Raw genomic sequence first — 17,063 nt, 5'->3', positions numbered from 1 at the left:
CCCAGATTGTCCCTCATCCAAAACTATGATCTTTTCTACCCAATTTTCTACTTGTTTTTCTTCCCCCAACACCATTACCTGAAAAAAATGTATATGTATATATGTATATGATTGTGTAAGCCTGGTGTTGGCGCAGTGGTTAGGGCAGCGGCTTGGGATCCAAAAGGTCCTGAGTTCAAGCCCCGTTGGGCCACTGAATTAATACACCAGGGGGTTGACTCAGCCTGTCATCCTTCCGAGGTCGGCGAAATGAGGACCAGAATACTGGGCCGGTGTATACCCCGGTTATAATAGGTGTACCATATCCCTGTGTTGTAAGAGGCGACCAGGGTTGCGTCAGGAAGGGCATCCGGCGTAAAACATGTGCCAAATCACTATGCGGATCATACAGATGATCCGCTGTGGCGACCCTTATCGGGAGCAGCCGAAAGAAGAAGAAGAAGAAGAAGAAGATGTATATGATTGGGTACATTGCAGTGCTTGTAAACGCCTGGAGATGCCAGCATTCGTGACTTTATTTCATTTGCGAATCTGAATAACTGAGAGAAGCTCCAGATTTGAAAGTATCAGTAGTTCTGACTCCCCAAAAAGTGTTGATTTGTCCAATTCGGACATTGTACGGGTGTTTCCGGGTGCATAGTTGTATCGACAGCAATTGGTAATCGCTTGCCAAGCTCGGTGTTCCGTTGGAGTGCTTAAGTGCTGAAGCCACTTACCGAGCTGTACAGTACGGGATGTGCAGGCGACAGTTACTACAAGGTAGATGTACGTATACAGCACACACACAGACGTGGTACATATGGGTAGGTTTGGATCTTTATGGACTCTCCGCGGGTGTGTGAACTGGACATGCTTTGCCTGTTACAGGTGCTGTGGACAATTTCATCCCGTATCTTACGGAGGTTCTTTCAGGTTTTCCTTTGTCCTCGCACCTGTTTCTAAAGCATTTGGTTGTCGGATTTGCTTTACAAAGGTTATATGCTTCCCTTTGTGAGTTTCAAAGCAAAATATATTTGATAACACCTGATTTCTGAGCCGTTCGCCGTATTAACGTATTTTCTAAATTACTGAGCCATCTTTTTTTTTCCACCCATCACACGCAGCTGTTTATAAAGAATAGTGTTTGTGAACATCTCCCTGAAACTTCTATATAAATGTGACGTTTTTTTGGTGAAAGCTACTCAAAAGTTTTTGTGTTGTATACAGTATGGAATAATCACACCGATTCCAACCGGTCAATTCCCGAAATATTGTTGATATCAGGTGTGTGTGTGCGTGCGTGCGTGCGTGCACACATTTGTGGGTTTCAGAATGTGGAATGGAATCCTCCCAGGGCAGGCTCAAAGTATCCATCTTCATTTTGGTAAGGGGTCACGATTCATGGACCAAGATGTGAAGTTTTCTGTTCTCAAAGTTTTGTGCCGAGGGCTCTCTTCAGGATCGTTACTGAGCCCAGGACGACTTCCAACTGTAGTTTGTAGTAATATTCTCAGGGATAGTTAATAATATCTCTGTGAGGTTCTTTGTCATCAGTCCTGTAGGTCCAGCTATCACTGGTACAACTTTAGCATTCTTCAGCTTCCAGAATCTTCTCATTTCATTCTTTAGGTCTTGGTATTTGGTCATTTTCTTCATTTCTGCATTGTTAGTCCAAAATTACTGGTATAAACACCTCAATTAGCAATGCCTTCTTCTTTTTTTTTGTACCCAATTATGATATCTGGTCACAACGCTTTGTTTTCGATGTTCACGCTCGATGGGATCATGAGGTCGTACATGAGCAGTAGGTACTTCAATGTTTTCAGTGATTGCTTTTGGTTCATTTTCCCACAAATTTTTGGGAACTTGAATCTCAGTTTTTGCAGATGTGCCAGCAGATTACTTTACAAACTCTGTTGTGTCATTGTGTGTACAACTGTTCTGACACTTTTTTTTTTCATGTTCGCCATTATGCATCTCATATCATTCTCTTTGCTCACCCCACCTCCTCACCTCACCCCACCCCTCACATGTCTTTTTTTCCCGCTCCTCTCCCCCACCCTTCTCTGTCACTCTGTCCCCTCCTCACTCCCCCCTCCTAATATATTTCAGCATTCTCCTCCCACCTCTCTCTCTCTCTCTCTCTCTCTCTCTCTCTCTCTCTCTCTCTCTCTCTCTCTCTCTCTCTCTCTCTCTCTCTCTCTCTCTCTCTCTCTCTCTCTCTCTCTCTCTCTCTCTCTCTCTCTCTCTCTCTCACGCACTCACGCACTCACGCACTCACGCACTCACGCACTCACGCACTCACGCACCCCTTCCTTTCGCAGTGAATAGCGTGTTGCTCTCCGCACTTGCTCCCCATTCTTCATCCTCTCTTTCTCTCTCCCCCCCCCCCCCCCCATTATTGTCTTCATCGGCGAAGCTCCGGGTTGTATTTGCGAATGTATAAATAAATAGAAATACAATTAGCAGTATGTTGTCCCGATGAGCCCACAACAAGGGGGAAATCTAGATTAACATCTCTGCTTTCATCTATTTGTGACCATAGGCTTATGTATATGATGTCAGTGTCATGTCATAGAGTCTGCCTGCTTCATTGGTTGACTTTAATGTACCTACCTGCAAACCTCCTGACTGGTGATCAGCAGGGCGGAGACAATGTTCCGGTGTGGCAGGAGACGCTTGTTGCTTGCAGGTCGTGCAGCAAGTGCTGTGATGGGACTCGATCAGTGCCCTGCTGCCTCTTCAAGTTTGGGGGTTTGACGTTTGAGATATATATATATATATATATATATATATATATATATATATATATATATATATATATATATATATATATATATATATATATACACACACGCACATACCAATCATGGGCAACCTGTTGTGTTCCGGTTTTAGTTATCACAGTATTTCATTTTGGTCAATCGTGGTTTTTCATCGAAGTGGAGTCATTATTTGCATTTGCACGAATGATTAATTATCTGCCATTACCAGCCTTTTCTTGTTTCTCTCACACCATTAATTGCAGTAATCAGACCAGCATACGGGAACGAAGCTAAGAGTAATATTTAATTGTCATCGAACAGGAAATGATATTTAGAGATCCTGTAATACGAGATCTACAAGACCTAGTAGACCACCCAACAGTTAATAATGGCTCCCAAATGTAACATGATGGACAAAATTAATTGTACCAAAAAGCTGAGAGAGGTTACAACATTGTGCAAAAAAAATTGGGTTGTTAGATAGGTTGGCAAGAGGTCAAAGTGTGGCATCTGTGGGCCGCCATTACGGGATCAATGAATTGACTGACTCGCGTTTACGTCACAAATATCCGTGCAAGTATCATTCCAGTCCCGTGATCCTCTTATTGAAAGGATGGATAAAGCGTTTAATGTTTGGATTGAGGACTAAACAGAAAAAAAATGCCTTTGAGTGGACCAGTGTACGGGAGAAATCATTGCAGATTTACAAACGATTCCACAATGCACCCGGAACCGAGCTGATCCAATAGCCATTGCAAGTTCTGCAGGCACATCTTTATAACCTCCACCCTCACTCCTATGGCAGTATCATCTCCGAGTTCAGTCTCTCTTGTGTTTTCAGTTTACGGTGGAGTACAGTACAAACAAGTACGCAATATGTTTATCCTCACCCACTTCACTGTTTTGTAAAAATCACCTCTGCTTTGGAATAAACTTTAAAGGTAAAACTCTTGTGATATTTGTTTATTTTATCCTATATTTATTTTATTTACCTCTTTATTTCAATGTTAACATGCATCATATATATTTTACATGTTTATTTAAATTGTGATATGTTTATTTTTAGCTGCCGTCGATCTTCCTCTATATTTCCTCGAAGCCCAGGAACTGAACCCCCTTTTCCCATTGGCCCTTGGTTTCCACGATTGCAGCATTTTCTGGGAACCTAACCCCTGCGATATTTAAGGGTTTACTGTATATATACAGTAAGACCACGACATTCGCGGGGGATACGTTTCCAAAAAATGTCGCAAATGTCGGGGCATTGTTTCAATGGGAAAAAAATTCAACATGTTCCCAGCGGTTCGTGATTCATCATGGGAATGTTTTTAATTTTACAAACACGAATGCACATGATTATAGTTTCATTAAAATGCTTACAAATAAAAACAACAACACCAGCAGGTACTGTTTTCAATTTTTATTTGAGATATGACGTAACTTTTAATGTGATGATGATTAGTTAAAATCCAGTGAACTCCTCTGAAGAGGATGCAGGTGAGGGTGCTGATTCATGCACCGACCGAAGGGGATGCAGGTGAGGGTTCAGGTCAAGTTGTCAGGTCAAGGCAGCAGGACGAGAAGAATGAATGATACCCAGGAAACGCTGCACGCAGGGGTTGTGGGTAGATGGAGGAGGATTCCTCCTCCATTTTTTTTTTAAAGAGTTTGATAGAGGGGTCCTATTTTAGAGTTCTTTTCAGTCCATTGACTTTGGTGATGGGAGCATCAAATATGGCACATGGCTCGGGCATCTCCAAAGGAATATTTTCAGCTCTCGGGCCAACACAGATTTTGCCTGTAAGGGAAATGATCACCATTTTTCACAATGGCCACAATTCCATTTTTAGCTCACCTGTTCGAAGTACAGAAAGCTTTAGCGATACCCCCTGCGTGAGCGTCAGCGTCAGCGTCAGCATGAAAATGTTAAAGTTTTTGGTGCAAGTTATTTAGAAGCTTGCCATTCATTTAATACGTGTACTCGGATGCTGATATTTGGCATGGAGGTTCCTTTGGGGTATACTATTGGTGAAGTGAAGTTGAAGTTAAAAAATAATTTCAAATGTTTTAAATTTTTGACCTGTTTTGAACTTAACTTTTTTGTAGCACATCAACGTTAAAGTTTTTGGTGCAAGTTATTTTTTAGAAGGTTGCCATTCATTTAATATGTGTACTAGGATGCTGATATTTGGCATGGAGGTTCCTTTGGGGTATAGTATTGGTGTAGTGAAGTTGAAATTAACAAATGATTTAAATTTCAACCTAAGATGGTGTCAAAGCCACCCAATGCTCGCCTGTTTATACTAGACGCTTGCCATTCATTTAATATGTGTACTAGTTTACTTATTACAATATACAAATACATATATTGCTTTAAAATTATTTGAATCAGACTTCACTACAATGCTTTATAAAAAAAAATATTATTCCCCTCGTCTTTTAAAAACGATAAATGTATAAACAGGCGAGCATTGGGTGGCTTTGACACCAACTCTAGTTATTTTTTACCATAATCTCGTAAATTATAAAGAGTTGAGGCATCAAAACTTGATGTCGTCATATTTTCCACTTTACTAACGCTCATACTGCTGAATAGATAACACAAGATAATGATAAGTGTCGGTTTGATATCTAAAGAGTCAACCATGTCCTTTTTCTTTGGAAGATTGTGTGTATGGGCAAAGTTAATCAAAATTAGAAACAAAATTATGTTCCCCATAAAATATTGTTTTCGTTTTCATGTGTCAGGTTGTAGCACATTCTCCACCACAACCCCACAGGGCAGTACACTGGAGAGCTGCCTTGGAACATTTGAACTGTCCACTGCAGTCCTTCTTGCAGCTACATCACAGAAGTTCTCAACAAGCTTTTATAGCTCCTGGGAAAGTTGTCCAGCATTTTTTTCGTGCACATTCGTCTTGTTTCTTCTTTCATCCCACTCACTTGGAGGTGGAAGCTTGGGAGTATCACTCATCAGTTGTGCCCAACAGTGACCTGCCTGGTATACAGCTCTGTTCATGTGCTGGATGAGTGCTGCCTTTGTTGGACGAAGCCGATCCAGTGTTCTTCACTTCTGAGTGAAGAGCTGTTTGCGACAAGAACGCAGATATACAACACAGTATGAAAAGAGCTGCAGGCAAAAGAGGGACAGGGTCTCAGTGAGTGCAGTAAAACTTACAGAAGAGCTTCACTTCCGACACACTCCTCACTGCTAGTACGGTGAGACAGCAAAATCACAAAGTGCTCCAGTGACTTTAGCCAGTCCTCGATGGACTCTGGTGTAGCACTCAAAGTAAAGAAAGCTGGTGTGATATTATAGGCTTTCCAAGTGGCCCACACAGTCTTCTTCACTCTACCTCCAAGGAATGACACTGTCTCACCCATTGAATGCTTGAAACATTGGCAAAGTGACACTCCGTTAGGTCCTCGTGCCCTGGCTATTGTGTGAGTTACTAAGAACTGAAAGTTATTCCCAGTTCCAAATAAAAGGCAATCCACAGCTCAGGAATGTTGAGGCACTGGATTGACGTCACTGCAAGAATGATCACATCTGTCAGCTGTACGTATTGACACCTTGATATACCCTTGCTTACAGCATATTTAACATGGAGCATGATTCATTTATTTGCCTCCTCGTGAGTGCATTGAGCAAGACCGGACACATCTCGGGGCTGCACACAAAGCACATCCGAGTGATGTATGCTGATAACTAGCTTGATGGTGTCAGCTGTTGCTTGGGTTGTGAGGATTGAGAGTAGCTCCACCTTGTCATCAATTTGAAAAAACTCACTCCATTTTCGAGGAACTGAACTGCTTGGCTCCACATGTCTCTGAACTTCCTTTCCCCTCTTGCTTTGTGTACATGCTTTCAAGGTCTCTCGCAGGTACTCATCCCATATGACGTTTACCCATCTTGCTTGCTGCAGTTGCTTGCTTTCTTCTTTGTTCCTTTCACATTTCTTTTTACTTTTGACATTTCTCTTTATTCAATTCTTACTTTTTCTTTTCTTTTATCTCTTTTATTATTTTTTTTTCTTTATCTATTGGTCCAGGAAGAAGTAAATTCTTGCAGAGATTTTTCTGTTCAGCTCACTTGGCTGTGCCTGGATGGGGTTGAGGATAGAGGAGTAGCAGCTGAAACCCAAATCCTATCCAGGGTCCTCCTGATGACTTCATCTTTGCTCTTTACTTATTTGGGTTATTTCTGATGACTCTAATGCAGTATTTGGTCTTCCGTTTGAGAATCAATGTTTGTCAGAACACTTGGGATACATAATCAACAAATGTTTTGTCAGGGCCAGATCACAGCATATTGTTGCGGGCCAGGGGTGAGAAGACCACTAGGTGGGGGGAAGCTATCTCTGTTCCCACCAGACTCCCCAGAATTGTAGGCCGTTGCACACGGATAATTCTGTGATGCGGCGGGTTGCTTAACCGACCGTGGATGCCAATAACTCAACCGCGTGACCTAGCGTCCTCCCGTCTATGGGTTAATCGGGTTACCTAATTAATCACGTGGTTTAATTACCGGGCAACACGCCCTCGGTATACCTTGTCCGAACCGGATCACTCTACCGGATCGGATGCAGCCGAGCGACACTGCCAAGGACGTACCGGATAAAAGGAACTGATCATTGAGAATAAAGTCCCGGCTAAACTAGGATTTGGACCATGCTGGATCAATGAAAGAAACTACAAAGACGAGCTGGGAACATTCCTCATGATCATTTATTAACAGTGGGCTTACAAAAGGGGACACAGAGCAGACTTAACGCGAAATTAATAACAATAATAAAAACGATCTTCTGCAGTCTAACTTAGGCAGACAGGCACCAGGACACACACACACACACACACACACACACACACACACACACACACACACACACACACACACACACACACACACACACACACACACGCGTGCACACACACACACACACACACACACAACCCGATGAAGAGGGAGTTTAGAACCAGGAATTGGGCACCGTAAAGGAGAAGCTTGAGTCGAGAAGGGGCGGAGTCCAGAGTGTGAGGACAGAGTCGTAGGCAGGACCAGGTCGGCGGGTAGGGTCGACGTCGTGTGGGTGGAGACGAGGAGGCGGATTCCAGGTAGCAGGAGGCGGGTCGTGGCGGTGTCGACGAGGTGAGGAGAGAGAGAGGCGGGGAAACTCAAAAAGCAAGAGAGAGACAGAGGGACTTCTCCGACCTTTATAGGATTGCAGCTCGGGGGAGGGGCCACCCAGAATCGTGACGTCATCGATTGGCCCCGACCCCTCACGTGGCCTGCCAGCTTGAGCCGGAAACTGCCTCACTTCGTTTCCGGCAAGGTCATCCCAGACAGCGAACCTATTTCGCTCTGACCCCACGACATGGCACGAATCGCCCACACCGAAATTGGCACGCGAATAATCCTGCAAAAATCCCGGGCGACCGGTTGAGGGTCCCGCATGCCCGCTCGGGCGTTCGACCAGCAGCGATCAACGCGCTCGCTCCGCGCGCCAACGTGGCCCGCACTGTACATTCCCTGGCTCGATCGCAGCTTCGCTGGCCGTAGAGACGAGAAGACGTTCACCATCCGTGGAGAATCCGCTGCTGCCAGCAAGGGCCGAAGGTACATCGCCATGGATAAATCCATGCACGTTTCACGACCGGCGTACATGTCTGCCTTCGAGCACATTCCATACAGTGTGCGCAGTTCGGCCATTACGCACGTGGCCAGCGCTCACGTTCACATGACTCCACTAGCGTGTGCGTGGGTCGAAGACCAATATGTTGGATATTGAGGTTGAAAAGGAACAAGCCGCTTCTACTCTGCACACTCGTATCCTGCCAAACATGGCGTGGAGTCGTCTTTATTGGCCTCCATCTGCGTTTCGTGCAGCGTGGGCATCATGCTGGCCGTGTTTCCCGTGCCGTGTAAAACACCATTCGTGCAGCCTCTTAAGAGGTATTTATTCGCATGCCTTTTTAATGCAACCGGCAATCTTTCCAGATCATCGGACGCTCGAGTCGATAATCCCGCACCAACAAGCACACCACATGACTCGGTGCTGCAGTTTCCCCACCGCGGCGCTGTATGTGCTGGCCTCCATGAGGCCCCACCTCACAGCGAAGGCGCACGTGGCTGATTTCCCTCAGGAATAATCAGAAAAGAAGAAGAGTAGAGATTAAATGAAGGAGAAAATGATTTAAGCAACCCTAGCTCTTAGATCATCGCAACGCACTCCCTTGTTGTCCCGCTAAACAAAAGGAAAGGGACTATCTACACGTATAATAATGGAATAACTGTTTTGGGCCACCTATCTGTTGTATACATGCCGTTCCGAGACCCACAACAATATTAACAATGGTAGCTCCATCAAAAATAATGACCTCTGCAGTGTTCGTGACTACATATTCCAAGCAATTTACCAGTGAAGATTTAATTCCCCTTCTCAGCTTGCATTTTGTGATTTGGTTGGTTTTCATGCTTAAATAACTCTTCCAGATCTCCATCTCTTATCTGTGATGCAATGTACAACCTTGACAAAAGAGAACAGTCAATCTTCAAGGAAGACAGCTGCTGTTATCCTCTTGACTTCTCTTGGATTGGAGGCCAACTGAAGAAGGGGAGGTTGTTCCTTTTCATGGGATCGCTGATGGGCTTTGTTTGGTTGACAAGGCGCTCTTTGAAATAGGTCCCATATTGCTCTAGTCATAGCTTCTAAATTCGGCGAACAATGTCTATGATAGCAGAATCAGTAAAGTCTCTGCTGTCCAGTACAAGGAGGTCACTGCTGTCATCACTAAATGGGTTTCCCATCTCTTTTATGACATCTCGCACAAATACCACCTGTGCATGTGTCGGATTGTGATGCTGGAGATGTCTTCTTTTCTTATCAATTGAGGCTCCAAACTTTGCAATTACTTGAGCCATCTCAAGACAAGATGCCATCCAGTGGTGCAGGACTGCAGGATTCTCAGTCAGACCCACAGCCCCATCACTACCTCTGTCCTTGGTGGTGTTCTGCGCTTGTGCAGGGTCTATGACTACAGCAGAAAATGTTCGTGCTGTCTTTGTCGCTGTAAAATTTCCTTTGAGAAACTCAGCCAAAATATAAGGATGCTTGACTTGCAGTGTGGCCATGGATTAGTTTCCACGAGTAGGGAGCACAAAAGGAATCCTGACAATTGGATGTTAAATTTTCCATTTCCTTTAAATCAGAATTACTTTAATAAAGCTCATTCATTTGAAGCTCTCAAATTCCTTTTTCACGCCCGATAAACCTAAAAGCATTTTGTGTTGAGAGCAGACCTTGTGCATGTTCACTGCATTGTCGTGACCCATGATACTTGAATGGCAAAGGCTTTTCAACATTCGTCTGCAAGTCATGACATCTTGCATTGACAATAAAAGGGAGTTCTGGTATGATGATGCACATTTGATGTTGGTGTTGAGTGAAATGTTGAACCGACTGTTAGGGCAGGCAAAGAGCATTTCCTCATTGAAAGGTAATTAATTGGCTGATTTTATGCAAGGAATATGTCTTAGCGTGCAATTTGTTAAAAAAAAAAAAAAAGTATGTGCTTGAAGGGAGGTAATTGGTTGAATTGCTAAAATGAATTTATAATGATGCTTATTTTCATGTAAGCCTCACTAACTTAAATGTGTTGCACAAAATATCTTTCAATTGGGGGTCAAACAAGTGTGTGATGCTTGCAAATTATGTGCAGCACTCATTGAACATATGGATTATTTTCCTTTGTTTATTTTATTAATCGCCGGAATCCTTCGGATTTCGGCAATTATGTTGGTCGGTTGTGTGTGTCATTCTGTGTGTCTGTCTGCTGGGTGGTCGCTAGAGTACCCTTATTTTCACTTTTTCCGTTTGTCTATATGTATGTTTGTATGTTTGTTTGTATGTAATGGACAGCTCTGGAGGCCAGAGGAGTCAACCGATTTTGATGAAACTTGACAGGTAGGTTCATACCAGGATCTAGTTCTATGCTTTTGAGCGCCGTTGCTATGGACACTACCGTTGCCTAGCAACGGGACTTTGAAATTTTTGAAAAATCCTAAAAAAAATTACTTTTTCGAGAATCAAAAATCGGCTTCCAGGCTTTTGTACGCACTACAATCAACCTCTTTGTCAAAAAATTTCAGCCCGATCCGTCAAAAACTGTATGACTAATATGCAATTATGTAGCGACCACCCATGTCGCCTACCGTCTTGTCTGTTTGTTTGTGTGTTTGTTTACCCTGAAGCAGCCACACCGTTTCAGCGATCATGACCAAACTGGGTACAGACGTTACAGACGTCGGCCATGGTCAAACTTAGACACTTGTCGTTTTTGGTGAATCTAGGTCAAAGGTCAAGGTCACCGAAAAACCGAAATTCTTATTTTTTGCAATAATGTCCGCTAAAATGGTTATATCGACTTCAAACCAAATCCAAAATGTGCATCTTCCAATTCTGCATCCAACCATATGTCTCATTGGGGTGTCACACCAACACCCTTCTTAGCATCGGGGGTCGAATGTCAGGGGGGTCGGGGCAAAGATTTCAAATTGTGATAAAAACGCCATTTCAAGTCCGATTGACTTCCAAGTTATGATCATGACCAAACTAAGTGCTATAACTCATTAAACAGTAGCACTATCGACTTATAAGAACCAAATTGATTTCCAGGTTTTTGTTTTTTTCAGATCATGGAGATATGACAGTTATTCCGGCAATTCCTTGCTCAACGAGCAATTTCATTTTTTAGCTCGCCTGTTCGAAGAACAGCGAGCTATTGCGATAGCCCCGGCGTGAGCGTCAGCGTGAGCATGAAAATGTTAGTTTTTGGTGCAAGTTATTTTTTACTTTCTAATGTTTGTATCCACCACAATATTTTTTATACGCCCGATGTATATGTATATGTATATGTATATATATGTATATATATATATATATATATATATATATATATATATGTATATATATATATATATATATATATATATATATATATATCGTCGTCTGTCCGTCCGTTCCTGTCCGCAATATAACTCCCAAAGTTTTAAACTTTCACGTTTCATATTTGGTACATAGGTACAGACTGTGGAGACGGTGTGTCGTGACATACGTTCGTCATCTAAAGTGGTTGCCATGGCAACCAGGATGCTGTTTTCCATCCGTTCCTGTCCGCAATCTAACTCCCAAAGTTTTCAACTTTCACGTTTTATATTTGGTACATAGGTACAGACTGTGGAGACGGTGTGTCGTGACATACGTTCGTCCTTTAAAGTGGTTGCCAGGCAAACCAGGATGCTGTTTTCCATCCGTTCCTGTCCGCACTCTCCCAAAGTTTTCAACTTTCACGTTTCATATTTGGTACATAGGTACAGACTGTGGAGATGGTGTGTCTCGACATACGTTCGTCATCTAAAGTGGTTGCCATAGCAACCAGGATGCTGTTTTCCATCAGTGCCTGTCCGCACTCTCACTCCCAATGTTTTCAACTTTCACGTTTCATATTTGGTACATAGGTACAGACTGTGGAGACGGTGTCGCGACATACGTTCGTCATTTAAAGAGGTTGCCATGGCAACCAGGATGCTGTTTTCCATGTAGTTGCACAATTCTATATATACTTTCTTGTTCGGGCGTATATTGTGCTCACTTGCGCTCTTGTTACTGATTACAATATACAAATACATATATGGCTTTAAAATTATTTGGATCAGACTTCACTGCAATGCTTTATTAAAAATATTAATTATTAGACGAGTCTTTTATAAATGATAAATGTATAAACAGGTGAGCATTGGGTGGCTTTGAGACCAACTCTCTGGTTTCTTCGTACTGCACTACCACACTCAGTTGTGTTGTGGTTGGAGCATCTGCTCTGAGTCTCGGAGGTTGACGGTTTGATTCCATCATTGGCCAAGCTGTACCAAAGACAAAAAATGGTACATGCTTCTTCCTTGCTTGATGCTCAGCATTTAAAGGATATGGTATGGATAAACCCTGTGGTTGTTGGGAGATTTCTCACTAAAAATGCTCTGCTGACTGCGAAGAGAAAAACGTCACCATAAGATTGCAAAAATATTTCAACACCTTTTAATCAGATTTCAATTCCTCTGATTATTTTTTTTGTGGTGCTCGACATGACAAGTATTTATGCTGGTATTTTTTTCAGTATTCTATTCGAGTATTTATTTATTCTACTAGTTTGCATTATATTGTTACGAATTCGTGCCCGCCGGCATGCAATCGGCCGCATACCTCCAACCACAACCGCGTCGCCCACCGGTCGGACAATTCAGTCGTGACCCTCCTGGAACTATCGCCAGGAACCAGTCACGAGTGGGGGTTTAACCTCACTACAGCCCAGTCCGCATTCTACCCGCGCGAAATAGGGTCACTCACCGAATATCGAAATACCTAAGTACTCGTGCGGGTAACCTACCGAGGGGCTGTACCACGCCGCAGGTTGGCTTAGGACACGAACTGCTTAAGCGGTCCGTTCCGTTCTAAAGCGATAACCGAGCGGGTATTATTGCCGACCGAGACGGATCCGATTCTCCTTACCGGGTGTTTGAAACCCACTAATTTCCACGATGCAAGATGGCATTGTCAACGGGGAAAGGACGCAACGAACGGGATACATCTCACACAAGCACATATATTAACAAGCACACGTATATACAGCCAAGGCAGTCATGCAATAATACAAGCAAGAAACAGCAATACCACCGACTACAAGCAAGGATCAATGTACAGGCACTTATACAGGACTACTTATAGGGACATGGTGCCACAGCAGTCATACAAAAGCAAGAAATGGCCACCCCCAAAGACGAGGGTGGCAGACAGGGTCCGCGGACCTCTATGACACGGGACCTGGAGGACCGAACGGGTCCCGTGAGACCGTAGCAGGTTACCTGCACCCTCGAGGTGCCTCGGTGGTCGGGGAGTCGCGACGTCCCACTCCCACGACCGTCAGCGTAGTCGCGCCTGGTTCCGGGCCTCCCACGTGGCCGGCAAGCTCTCTCCGGCGCTCCTCGTCCGGACGCGCAGGTCCACCACACAGCCGGCACTGCTGCGCCTTCCGTCCACGTCTCCCACCAACAGGCCGCTCACAGGACCACGAGCGCAGGAACCAAGCGAGGAAAAGAAGAAGAAGAACTGGACCACCGGGGAGACAGGGCAGGAGAGACGCATGAACCACGGAGAGAGGGTCAGCCTCGCGGGTGGTCCGCCCGTCGCTTCGCCCCGTTCTCGGCTCCACCTTCCTTCGAGAAGCTTCTCGAAAAGGGGCATGCCCTCACTCCGACCACGTCACTCCTCGTATCCACCAATCGCGAGCGAGCCGTCTCGCCCTTCTTGTCACACCAGCCTTGGAGAAAAAAAGGCGGTAAAAAAACCCCACACTCACCATTGGAGTTTGCTTTTTCTCCTTCTTGTTCGCCCGCGTTCTCGGACCCCTTTTTGGCGCGAGAAGGGTCTGTCGGTGCTCTGTCGGTCCAAAATAACGATAGAGAAAGAAAAACCTACCTCAAAGGATCACAGCCCTGTGACATGAATAAATTCCATTAAACAACGGTGGGGAAATCTAACTGAGCACAGACTTATCGATCTAACTGATCTAAGGAACCTTCATGGTGTTCTGCAAATTTCCACAGCCGTAACAATATGTATGTTGGCACTTGTTCACGTGAACCAGGCAGACGGGTTAAAAAAAAAAATATATATATATATATATATATATATATATATATATATATATATATATATATTCATTTATTTATTTGCACCCCGTCACCTAATAGGCTGTTACCTACCTTCATCTGCACCGATCTTAACAACCTTTCTCAGTTTCAGGTCAAGGTCATATGAGGATATAGTTCAACGATATTGTTAAAGCTACCATTTTATCTCAAATTAAATGAGCTTCGTGTTGGCGGTTAATCAAGGGCACGTACTAAATAAAATTCACCAAAATGGAGAAAAACCATTTGCTGCATTCAACAAACATTTCAGATATTTCAATCAATTTTCATTTGAGATGTTGTTTCGAATGCAGCCTGTGGCTGCTGGTTGCATCATTTCTGGAAGCACGGTTGTGTTGCTGATGTGGTGACCCCGTTTCCAGTAAGCTGGTACTCATTTTGCCTACCTCAGAAGGATGACAGGCTGAGTCAACCCACCTGGTGTTATTTCAACGGCCCAACAAGGCTCAAAATCAAGACCCTAAGATCTCAAGCCAACTTAAGCCTAGTCTGACATGTGCAATCTCTTGAACGTGTCCTTTTTCATTGTCTTTGTTGCTCCTTATCACCGTTTGTTTGTAATGTAACCCATACTCATTCTTTCTTTTACTGAAGCTTCTCTCTTTTGATTAGCCTCTCCATGTCTCACGAATATCAGCCAACTATACTGCATGCTCCAGTTGCTTGTGCATTACGAGTCTTTGAGAATCAAAAGTCATGCAGAAGTGCTCAAACGCATGCCTTAAATAGCTTCTGTCTATTGTGATGCACCAACTTGGAGGTGCTTTGAGCACAGCAAAATATTCACAACAACCTTGAATCGACCATTGAGATGAGTGAATCGAGTTTTTGTGCAGAAAAGCAATACATTTTTCAGTCGTTCAGTGTTTCTCCTGTGAGAATAGAAGGGTGGGTATGCAAAGAAAAACAGATTAACTGCAGGTGCAGAAAATTGCGTGAGAAAATAGCATTTCATAAGCTGTGAGAAAATAACATCTCACCAACAAAAATCACATCATTCATATGATTATTCTTAATTTACGGCCCGGGGAGTCCACAGCCCTGGGGGTCTATTCTCCACACTTGGACTAATGTTCCATATATATATATATATATATATATATATATATATATATATATATATATATATATATATATATATATATATATATATATATGTATATATATTTATTATCCATTGTCCTGTGACATCATGAACCTCGACAACAACAATTCTATTGATTGCACCATAAATATGGTTCTTGTTCGGTATTGGAAATCCAAGTTGAACTTGTACATTTGTATGAGAAACATTATATCTTGCAAGTATATGGAAAATAAAATTGATTTGTTCACTTCAATGTTATTGTATAATTTACAGCGAACAAAGTGGTCCAGGGGTATTTTTCCAGAAAAGCTGTGGTTTATTTGTACTACGAATACTGTACGCTACGTCAACATTATGATCTCATATTCACCTTATCACTTAAGATTGGTTCTTCAACAACACAGATTCATGATATATTTTTGAAGATTGTGACTGCATTTTGATAATTTTACCAAAGCATTGGTGCTTCCAGGGAATGTCTGGCATTTATTTTGATGTCTTATGCATACATTTATTTTCTGTCTCTCTCGTAAAGGATTTTCATAGTAGTCCAAGAGCATTAGGTCAAAATAGGCCCTAACCTGGACATTTTTGGTAACAAGCTGATTTTTTCAGGATAGGTCCAGGAATATGTCTAGAATAACATACTAAAAGTCCTCATAAATCCTCCTTGAGCGTTTTCCGCAATCCAAGATGGCGTCCAAAATGGCCGCCTCTTCTGTTTTTCTCATAACTTTGCAAGCAGGTTTCCCCAAAACACACTTTAAATGTCTACATATATGTTTTGAAGTATGAGGAACTCATTAGAATACATCTTAAGAGATGCTGAAGCACACAAGTACCAATAAGACCTCTTGAGTTCTTCCAAAAGTCCAGGCAGAAGCAGACGCCGACACCCTGATTGTCTCCACAGCACTAGCACTGGCAGAGTCAGAACATGTGCCAGTTGCTGTCGTTGGTACGGACACAGACTTACTGGTAATGCTAGTTGCTCGGGCAACCTCTTCCACAGATGTGTACATGCTATGCCGCAGTAATCCTGTCACGGTCTTCAACATTCATGAGATTCAGCATGCCATAGGGGACACAATAAATCACTTGATGTTTCTTCATGCTGTGACGGGTTGTGACACGGTCTCTGCGATCTATCGTCAGGGCAAGCGTAAAGCTTTCAACATGGTGCACAAGAAGCGGGACTACGACTTGCTGGATACCTTCACAAACAGTGGAAGCACCCATGACGAGGTGGAAAAAGCTGGGGAAGGCTTCATTCTTCAGCTTTATGGAGACAGCAGTTTTGAATCTCTTGATGACTACCGTCACATCGCATACAAACGGGCAATCGGTCACAGTTCCCTGAGTTCATCCTTTCAGCTAGAAAGTCTACCTCCAACTAGTGCTGCAGCAAAGCAACATTCATATCGCGCCTATCTTACCGTCCAGGAATGGATGGGTAACTCCTTATCTC

At 43.3% G+C, this 17,063-nt stretch overlaps 1 protein-coding gene across 1 annotated transcript in view; it reads left to right on the top strand.

Annotated features, from left to right (window-relative positions):
- Positions 1-17,063, top strand: part of TRIM37 (tripartite motif containing 37) — a gene marked incomplete at its 3' end in the record, with an annotated part of 187,900 nt that overhangs the window by 119,567 nt on the left and 51,270 nt on the right. The gene's annotated exons all lie outside the window — the stretch shown is intronic.

Source organism: Eptatretus burgeri, chromosome 4 (assembly GCF_056783735.1).
Source record: "Eptatretus burgeri isolate ZD-2024b chromosome 4, Ebu_testis_v1, whole genome shotgun sequence".
Lineage (NCBI taxonomy): Eukaryota > Metazoa > Chordata > Myxini > Myxiniformes > Myxinidae > Eptatretus > Eptatretus burgeri.
Note: the sequence above shows the minus strand (reverse complement) of the source record. Positions and strands in the feature narration are given on the sequence as shown.